The following is a 10,000-nucleotide window of genomic DNA, read 5'->3' as shown; positions in this document are numbered from 1 at the left end:
TCTCTATAAAGACTCAGTATAAAGATTCAGTATAAAGACTCAGTATAAAGACTCTCTATAAAGACTCAGTATAAAGATTCAGTATAAAGACTCAGTATAAAGACTCAGTATAAAGACTCAGTATAAAGACTCAGTATAAAGACTCAGTATAAAGACTCACTATAAAGACTCAGTATAAAGATTCAGTATAAAGACTCAGTATAAAGATTCAGTATAAAGATTCAGTATAAAGATTCAGTATAAAGACTCAGTATTAAGATTCAGTATAAAGACTCAGTATAAAGATTCAGTATAAAGATTCAGTATAAAGATTCAGTATAAAGACTCAGTATTAAGATTCAGTATAAAGATTCAGTATAAAGACTCAGTATTAAGATTCAGTATAAAGATTCAGTATAAAGACTCAGTATTAAGATTCAGTATAAAGACTCAGTATTAAGATTCAGTATAAAGACTCAGTATAAAGATTCAGTATAAAGACTCAGTATAAAGATTCAGTATAAAGATTCAGTATAAAGACTCAGTATTAAGATTCAGTATAAAGACTCAGTATAAAGATTCAGTATAAGATTCAGTATAAAGACTCAGTATTAAGATTCAGTATAAAGATTCAGTATAAAGACTCAGTATTAAGATTCAGTATAAAGACTCAGTATAAAGACTCAGTATAAAGATTCAGTATAAAGATTCAATATAAAGATTGAGTATAAAGATTCAGTATAAAGACTCAATATAAAGATTCAGTATAAAGATTCAGAATATAGACTCAGTATAAAGATTCAGTATAATTATAAAGAGGTATCAGTGTGTTCCTGCTGAAGTTCTGAAGTTCTCCCACATGACCTCTGAACTCAGAGATGGTACTGAAGTGTCGAGTCCTGAAAGCCCTGATATTCTGTTTGTTTGGGATTATAAGGAGGATTTCCAAGGATGAAGTCTAATGAAAGGTCTAATTATACTGAAGTCGGACGGCAAGTCTGAGGCAGGATGTGATTAATGATCAGACACTCGGCATTGTTCTGAGCACAGAGAGAGAGAGTGGGAGCCGTGACGGGCGTCATCTCACTCTTCTGTCCTCTATCATGAGCTGATGAGTGGAGGAACGCAGCACTCCGACTTTCCTACAGTAGGTGCTTCTGGAATAGCGCTGATTCAGGATCAGCAGTGTAATAAATCTGATTTAATGGTAGGAATATTTGCTGTTCCACACAATTCCCACATCGAGCTGAGATTTCAACTGAATTCAGATATGAAAAACAGACGCTGGAGTTCTGCGAGTCTCTATCTGTGTCTCTCTTGGTCTCTCTCTCTCTTGCTCTCACAATCTCTCTATCTGTGTGTGTCTCTCTCTCTGTCTCTCTCTCTTTCTCTCTATCTCTCTCTGTCTGTGTGTCTCCCTCTCTCTCTCTCTCTGTCTCTCTCTCTCTCTGTGTCTCTCTCTGTGTATCTCTCTCTGTGTGTCTTTCTGTCTCTCTCTTTCTCTCTGTCTGTCTCTCTGTGTCTCTCTCTGTGTGTGTCTCTCTCTCTCTATCTCTCTCTCTCTCTGTCTCTCTGTGTCCCTCTCTCTCTCTCTCTCTCTCTCTCTCTCTCTCTCTCTCTCTCTCTCTCTCTCTCTCTCTCTCTCTCTCTCTCTCTCTCTCTCTCTCTCTCTCTCTCTCTCTCTCTCTCTCTCTCTCTGTCTCTCTCTCTGTCTCTCTCTCTGTCTCTCTCTCACTGTCTCTCACTGTCTCTCTCTGTCTCTCTGTGTCCCTCTCTGTGTGTGTGTCTCTCTTTCTCTGTCTCTCTGTGTCCCTCTCTCTCTCTCTCTCTGTCTGTCTCTGTCTCACTGTCTCTCTCTGTCTCTCACTGTCTCTCACTGTCTCTCTCTGTCTCTCTGTGTCCCTCTCTGTGTCTCTTTCCCTCTCTGTGTCCCTCTCTCTGTCCCTCTCTCTCTCTCTCTCTCTCTCTCTCTCTCTCTCTCTCTCTCTCTCTCTCTCTCTCTCTCTCTCTCTCTCTCTCTCTCTCTGTCTCTCTGTGTCCCTCTCTCTCTCTCTCTCTCTCTCTCTCTCTCTCTCTCTCTCTCTCTCTCTCTCTCTCTCTCTCTCTGTCTCTCTGTGTCCCTCTCTCTCTCTCTCTCTCTCTCTCTCTCTCTCTCTCTCTCTCTCTCTCTCTCTCTGTCTCTCTGTGTCCCTTTCTGTGTCTCTTTCTCCTGTCTCTAGACGATTCCAGACCAAGGGCGTTTTAGCTTTGATGAAAGTTTTTTTTCCCAAGCCGTCACTGGGCCTCAGTCCCACACAAAGCATCTTTTATAAGATATTGTGTCCTCACACAACGACGCTCCAAGGACGTTAGTAGACATTTTTTTAGATAAATGTGAGTACAGTGCGTCTGAAACCGAACTGCTTTGTATCGTACACAGAAGCGCGGCCTTGTTCAGGAACAGCTGGAGCATCTGAGAGCTGCATTTTTCACTTAAATACATGTGTTAGGACTTCAGGACTTCATCCTCTGATGTTTCCGTGTTCCCTGAGTGTTCCGTGTCAGACACCCACCAGAATTCCTGTGTCCCGAGAGCGGTGGTCAGGATGTTCAGACGACTCCCTGTCGGGTATCGGAGCATGTCACACATTAGCTGGAAGGAAACCACGACCTTGACTCTACTCTGACTTTCACATGTTTTTCACGTTTGTTACGTTATTGTTCAGGCCTTTTTACTTCCTGTAACTCTGTTGTTGTAGTTTTTTGTTTGTTCTGTTACTGTTGATGTGGCATGCGGCCCTTTGCCCGGTTTCATGCGGCTCTTACGTTCATGTCGAAGTTTGTATTCGTGTCTTTTTATTGTGCGTGTTCGCTTCGCTTGAGTTCAATACGGTATTTACGTCAAACGCGCACGTGAGTGGGATGAAAATACCTCAAAGTTTCCCAGTAGGAGCAAAATCATTTGAGCAAACAATTTGTGTCAAGTTCACTCTCAAAATGGCAGGAACAAAAGGTGATGTTCATGTGTGCCCATGTGTATGGTGTGCCCATGTGTATGATGTGCCCATGTGTATGGTGTGCCCATGTGTATGGTGTGCCCATGTGTATGATGTGCCCATGTGTATGATGTGCCCATGTGTATGATGTGCCCATGTGTATGATGTGCCCATGTGTATGATGTGCCCATGTGTATGATGTACCCGTGTGTATGATGTGCCCATGTGTATGATGTGCCCATGTGTATGATGTGCCCATGTGTATGATGTACCCATGTGTATGATGTGCCCGTGTGTATGATGTGCCCGTGTGTATGATGTGCCCGTGTGTATGATGTGCCCGTGTGTATGGTGTGCCCGTGTGTATGATGTGCCCGTGTGTATGATGTGCCCGTGTGTATGATGTGCCCGTGTGTATGATGTGCCCGTGTGTATGATGTGCCCGTGTGTATGATGTGCCCGTGTGTATGATGTGCCCAAGTGTATGGTGTGCCCGTGTGTATGATGTGCCCGTGTGTATGATGTGCCCGTGTGTATGATGTGCCCATGTGTATGATGTGCCCGTGTGTATGATGTGCCCGTGTGTATGGTGTGCCCGTGTGTATGATGTGCCCGTGTGTTTGATGGGCCCGTGTGTATGGTGTGCCCGTGTGTATGATGTGCCCGTGTGTATGATGTGCCCGTGTGTATGGTGTGCCCGTGTGTATGATGAGCCCGTGTGTATGATGTGCCCGTGTGTATGATGAGCCCGTGTGTATGATGTGCCCGTGTGTATGATGTGCCCGTGTGTATGGTGTGCCCGTGTGTATGATGTGCCCGTGTGTATGATGTGCCCGTGTGTATGATGTGCCCGTGTGTATGATGTGCCCGTGTGTATGATGAGCCCGTGTGTATGATGCGCCCGTGTGTATGATGCGCCCGTGTGTATGATGCGCCCGTGTGTATGATGCGCCCGTGTGTATGATGCGCCCGTGTGTATGATGCGCCCGTGTGTATGATGCGCCCGTGTGTATGATGCGCCCATGTGCATGATGTGCCCATGTGTATGATGTACCTGTGTGTATGGTGTGCCCGTGTGTATGATGCGCCCATGTGTATGATGCGCCCATGTGTATGGTGTGCCCGTGTGTATGATGTGCCCATGTGTATGATGCGCCCATGTGTATGATGTGCCCGTGTGTATGATGTGCCCGTGTGTATAATGTGCCCGTGTGTATGATGTGCCCGTGTGTATGATGCGCCCATGTGTATGATGCGCCCATGTGTATGATGTGCCCGTGTGTATGATGTGCCCAAGTGTATGATGTGCCCAAGTGTATGATGCGCCCGTGTGTATGATGTGGCTCTTAGCGGTAGCACAGTAAAAAATGTGGCTCTTGGTCTCTGACTGGTTGGACACCCCTGGTTTAGAGTAATTGGAGAGAAGTTGTTGTTGTTGTTGTTGTTGTTGTTGTTGTTGTTGTTGTTGTTGTTGAATGCTTCTCATTTCAGATTGCCACCTAGTTCCTCTCCACTTTCTCTAAACTTTCTCTCCAGTTCTTCTCTAGTCCCTTTCTAGTTCCTCTCCACTTCTTCTCCAATTCTTCTTCACTTTCTCTCCAGTTCCTCTCCAGTTCCTCTCCACTTTCAGCTTCAGCTACTTGACAGCACGTACATGACGTTAACCTCTTAAACATGACACATAGTTTTGATCCATTTAAAGCAGGGTGTGTGATTTTATCCTGAAAGGGCCGGCATGGGGGCAGGTTTTCACACCGATCAAGCAGGAGCCACGGTTAATCTTGGCTTTCAACAGACTCAGGTGTGACTCCTGCATGGATGGACTGAAAACCTGACCCCACAGGAGGAGCTGGAGCGGTCGTGTGCTTCATCATGACACACTATTGATTATTTACCACTGTTTACATTCCTGTTGATTGTTTTTGTTGTTGTTTTTTGTGTATTGTGTGTAGCCGGTGGAACCGCTGCCAGTTTTGCACACAGAGATCTCGCGCTATAGTGCGATAAATACGTTAATCAGATCAATTTTGTGGCCTTTTTGTTGTTTTTTTCCCTGTGTGTAATGACAGGCTCATATTTCACCACACCCTTTTACATTAACCCTCACACAGAGAGAGAGAGAGAGAGAGAGAGAGAGAGAGAGCTCCTTTACTTCCAGCCTGCCTTTAAGACACACACACACACACACACACACACACACTCAAATTTCTACTTGTTGAAAATGGCGATCGCGCCACATTTGGCAGCGCAGGATAAGTCCTGGCACCTGGTACACGCCGACAGTTACTGGTCGCTCCATGTTTTGGCACACACACACACCCACGCATACTCATGCACACATGCACACACGCACACACAGACACACACACACACACACACACTGAGCCATCGGGCATAGACAGAGTGATCTGGCAAAGAGAGCAACACGTACATTCCTCACTGGGTATCGCAGCAACAGCTCTATGACGTTTGTGCAATCCTCTGTACAGTACGTCTGTTTCCCAACCTTCAACTGCTCACTAGTGCACCGAGCCAAATCAGCCAGAAACCACCACCACCAGCATGATGGAGGATCTGTGCTGCAGACTCTACAGTTCAAACCACTGGTCACCTGCAATGAGCATCATACTTTTATATATATACACACAGTCGTATGCAAAAGTTTAGGCACCCCTGACAATTTCCATGATTTTCATTTATAAATATTTGGTGTTTTATCAGCAGTTTCATTTTGATCTATTAAATAACTGAAGGACACTAAAGTGCGCAATATGAATCAAAACTAAATAAATCTGGGCACCCCAACAGAAAAATCTCATCATTATTTATTAGAGCCTCCTTTAGCAGAAATAACAGCTTCTAGACACTTCCTATAGCCTGTAATGAGTGTCTGGATTCTGGATGAATGTATTTTGGACCGTTCCTCCTTACAGAACATCTCCAGGTCAGTTAGGTCTGATGGTTGCCGAGCTGGACAGCCCACTTCACATCACCCCACAGATGTTCAGTGATATTCAGGTCTGGGGACTGGGATGGCAGAACATTCCAGAACATTGATCTTGTTCCTCTGCATAAATGCCAGAGTAGATTTTGAGCAGTGTTTTGGGTCGTTGTCTTGTTGAAATATCCAGCCTCGGCGTAACTTCAACTTTGTGACTGATTCCTCAACATTATTCTCAAGAATCTGCTGATATTAAGTGGAATCCATGCGACCCTCAAGTTTACCCAGATTCCCAGTACCGGCACTGGCCACACGGCCCCACAGCATGATGGAACCTCCACCAAACTTTACTGTGGGTAGCAAGTGTTTTTCTTGGATTGCTGTGTCCTTTTGCCACCGTGCATAACGGCCCTTGTTATGACCAAATAACTCAATCTTTGTTTCATCACTTCACAGCACCTTGAAGCTGGTTTGTCCAAATGTGCGTTTGCAGACCTCGAGCGACTCCGTTTGTGGCGTGTGAGAAGAAAAGGCTTCTTTCACATCACTCTCCTGTACAGTGATGTTGTAGGTCTTTGGAGGTGGTCTGTGGGCTGTTTTTGACCTTCTCACCATCCTTCGCCTCTCCAATATTTTACGTGTCCTGCCACTTCTGGTCTTAACAAGAACTGTACCTGTGGTCTTCCATTTCCTCACTATGTTCCTCACAGTGGACACTGACAGCTTATATCTCTGCCATAACTTTTTGTAGCCTTCCTCTAAACCATCATGTTGAACAGTCTTTGTTTTCAGGTCATTTGAGAGTTGTTTTGACGCCTCCATGTCACCACTCTTCAGAGGAGAGACAAAGAGAACAACCTGCAATCGGCCGCCTGCATACGACTGTATATATATATTACAATATAAATATCCAGTTATGTGAATATTACCATAATTATCATCAGGCAGCAAAAATAAATCAAAAAACATTTAGCTGTGGTTTTATTTCTTTAGCCTCAAAGGCTCATAAGTTTACATTCCAAGACTAAAGACAAAAAGATGTTTGACCTATGAGGATGTTTAGCCTCGTCTGAGTCTCGTGAAGTCAAACACATCTGTATCACAGGTTTGTGCAGGAATGAGCCATCTGCCCTCTTCCACATACATGAGCAGCTCTCAGGAGAGAGAGAGAGAGAGAGAGAGAGAGAGAGAGAGAGAGAGAGAGAGAGGAGAGAGAGAGAGAAGAAGAGAGAGAGAGTGAGACAGAGAGAGAGAGACAGAGAGAGAGAGAGAGTGAGAGAGAAGAAGAGAGAGAGTGAGAGAGAGAGACAGAGAGTGAAGAAGAGAGAGAGTGAAAGAGAAGAAGAGAGAGTGAGACAGAGAGTGAGAGAGAGTGAGACAGAGAGGGAGAAGAAGTGAGAGAGAGAGGAAGAGAGTGAGACAAAGGGAGTGAGAGAGAGAGCATGAGAGAGAGTGAGACAGAGAGAAGAAGAGAGAGTGAGAGAGACTGAGTGTGAGAGAGAGTGAGACAGAGAGAGTGAGAGAGAGAGTGAGAGAGAGAGAAGAAGAGAGAGAGTGAGACAGAGAGAGAGAGTGAAAGAGAAGAAGAGAGAGTGAGAGAGACAGAGCGTGAGAGAGTGAGACAGAGAGGGAGAAGAAGTGAGAGAGAGGAAGAGAGTGAGACAGAGGGAGTGAGAGAGAGAGCACAAGAGAGAGTGAGACAGAAAGAGAGAGAGTGAGAGAGACTGAGCTTGAGAGAGAGTGAGACAGAGAGAGTGAGAGAGAGAGAGAGAGAGAGAGAGAAGAAGAGAGAGTGAGAAGAGAGCGTGAGAGAGAGTGAGACAGAGAGAAGAAGAGAGAGGGAGAAGAAGAGAGAGAGTGAGAGAGCAGAAGAGAGAGAGTGAGAGACAGAGAGAGAAGAGAGTGAGACAGAGAGGGAGAAGAAGAGAGAGAGTGAGACAGAGAGAGGAAGAGAGAGAGACAGAGAAGAAGAGAGAGAGAGAGAGAGAGAGAGCATACACTCGTCCCTCCCAGACGACACCACCAGTTGTGTCACAGATCACAAGTCTTAAGCACACGCTGAGGTTGTGTCCCAAAAATAGCTTCCTGATCACTATAGATGTAGACTACAGTGTGTGACCTCACAGCAGTCAGTGACACTGGATGTGAAGTGAGCAGACGAAATGAAATCAGACATGTTGTGGATCTTCATGTGTTTAATGTCAGATTTTCACTTTAACATAAAACTCATTAAAAACTCTGGGATCTAAAACGTACATTATTTTGAAGCTGAGGTCTTGATTTCACATTTCACTTTTCTTCACTTCTCCTCTTGAATAACTCAAAGCCCCGCCCAAGCCCCGCCTCCTACTGGCTGTTTAACGCGGTCCAATCCTGCGCTCGCCAAGTCAGAGGCGTGTCACGTGTCCTCGTTAAACTCAACAGCGTGCGCCGCGTCAACGTCCTCCAGAGCGCAGCCTGAGATCCCATTCTGATGAGCTGAATTTTAATACACGTTTTTAATGACACGTGTGTGTGTGTGTGTGTGTGTGTGTGTGTGTGTGTGTGTCTCGTCGTGACCCCGCAGCTTACGGCGCAGCGCAAAACACACGAAAGGGGAAAAAGATGAAAACCAACATTTTGGAAAGAAAACTCTCGGCCATTATAAAGAGAAGTGTGTGAGATGAAGCCAATAGCAGCGAGCGCGGAGTGCGCTAATTGGGAGGCAGCGGTCACGGGGCAACGTGTCGCGCTCTCGCAGCGTTTGGCGCGTGTTCAGTCGTTCCTCGTGCATGTGACTCGACACTGAGACCTTTTACAAAGTTTAAAAAGCTCCCAGATAATAAAGAGAGTGTGTTTAGGAGGAGGAGGCTAATCAAGAGCTTTATTCCTTATTCTTCGCTTCTGACAGGGAGTGTGTGTGTGTGTGTGTGTGTGTGTGTGTGTGTGTGTGTGTGTGCACAGAGGGCGAGTAAGGACATGTGGCCTGATGAAGTTTTTAAGGTCTTTGGCGTACTGAAGATGACTAACAGAAGAGAGAGAGAGAGAGAGAGAGATAAAAGATAAAGATGAGACAAGGGGAAAAGTCTGATGGAGACAAGAAAGAGGGAGAGAGAAAGGAAGAAATGGAGAGAGAAAGACAAGAAAGTGGCATGTCAAAAGAGCGCAGAAGGGAGAAAAGGAGCAAAAAGAGAGAAAAATGTTGAGAGAGAAATTATTGTAACACCACTTTAGAAATCTTATTATGATTAGTGTGCGTGTGTGTGTGTGTGTGTGTGTGTGTGTGTGTGTGTGTGTGTGTGTGTGTTGCAGTCACATTATGTGTGTGATGAATCTGGGTTAGCCCATTCAAAATTAAAGCATTATATAAGTAGTCTCTCAAACACACACACACACACACCCATACACACACACACACACACACACACACATACACATATGCTCGCATGCTCACACATCACAAATGTGTTTCTAGGTGTGTGTGTGTTTAAAGTATAGATCAGAGCAGGGAATATCTCATCCTCATTGAAATGGCTCTAACAAACACACACACACACACACACACACACACACACACACCCTGCAATGGTGGTTTTATTAATTTTGTCCTGTGCTACAACAATAAAGGCTGTGTGTGTGTGTGTGTGTGTGTGTTTAATAAGGCTGGGCTATATGACAGTATAATATGGATATTGTGATAAATGAGGTCAGTGTACTGAGAGTTGTGTGTATTGTGTTTACTTTTATATACAGATCACTTCTTCATTGTTACTGTTACCACACCAGTGTGGATTATTTTCCTAAAACTGCAGTCCCTGAAGTGAAATCAAAACATCCTTTGTTTTAAACACACACACACACACACACAGACACACACACAGACACACACGCACACACAGTATCTCTGAGTGAACATTATAGTGAATCAGTCATTTGGTGGAATCTTCACATCCAAATGTAACTGTGTGTGTTTGTGTGTGTGTGTGTGTGTGTGTGTGTGTGTGTGTGTGTGTGTGTGTGTGTGTGTGTGCCTCACAATCGGCCTTTCCTTTTTTCACCTTTTTCCTGAATGTGAAAGTGGTATTAAATAACACTGTTTTTTTTTCTCTCTCTGTGTGTGTGTGTG

General features: G+C 44.8%; 1 protein-coding gene across 5 annotated transcripts in view; it reads left to right on the top strand.

The window, feature by feature from the left end:
- The window catches only part of zbtb20 (zinc finger and BTB domain containing 20), an 82,437-nt gene that overhangs the window by 41,990 nt on the left and 30,447 nt on the right, over window positions 1–10,000 (top strand). The window lies entirely within an intron of this gene.

This window comes from Tachysurus vachellii, chromosome 26 (genome assembly GCF_030014155.1).
Source record: "Tachysurus vachellii isolate PV-2020 chromosome 26, HZAU_Pvac_v1, whole genome shotgun sequence".
Classification (NCBI taxonomy): domain Eukaryota; kingdom Metazoa; phylum Chordata; class Actinopteri; order Siluriformes; family Bagridae; genus Tachysurus; species Tachysurus vachellii.
The sequence above is the reverse complement of the archived record's forward strand: the minus strand, read 5'-3'. Positions and strand labels throughout refer to the sequence as shown.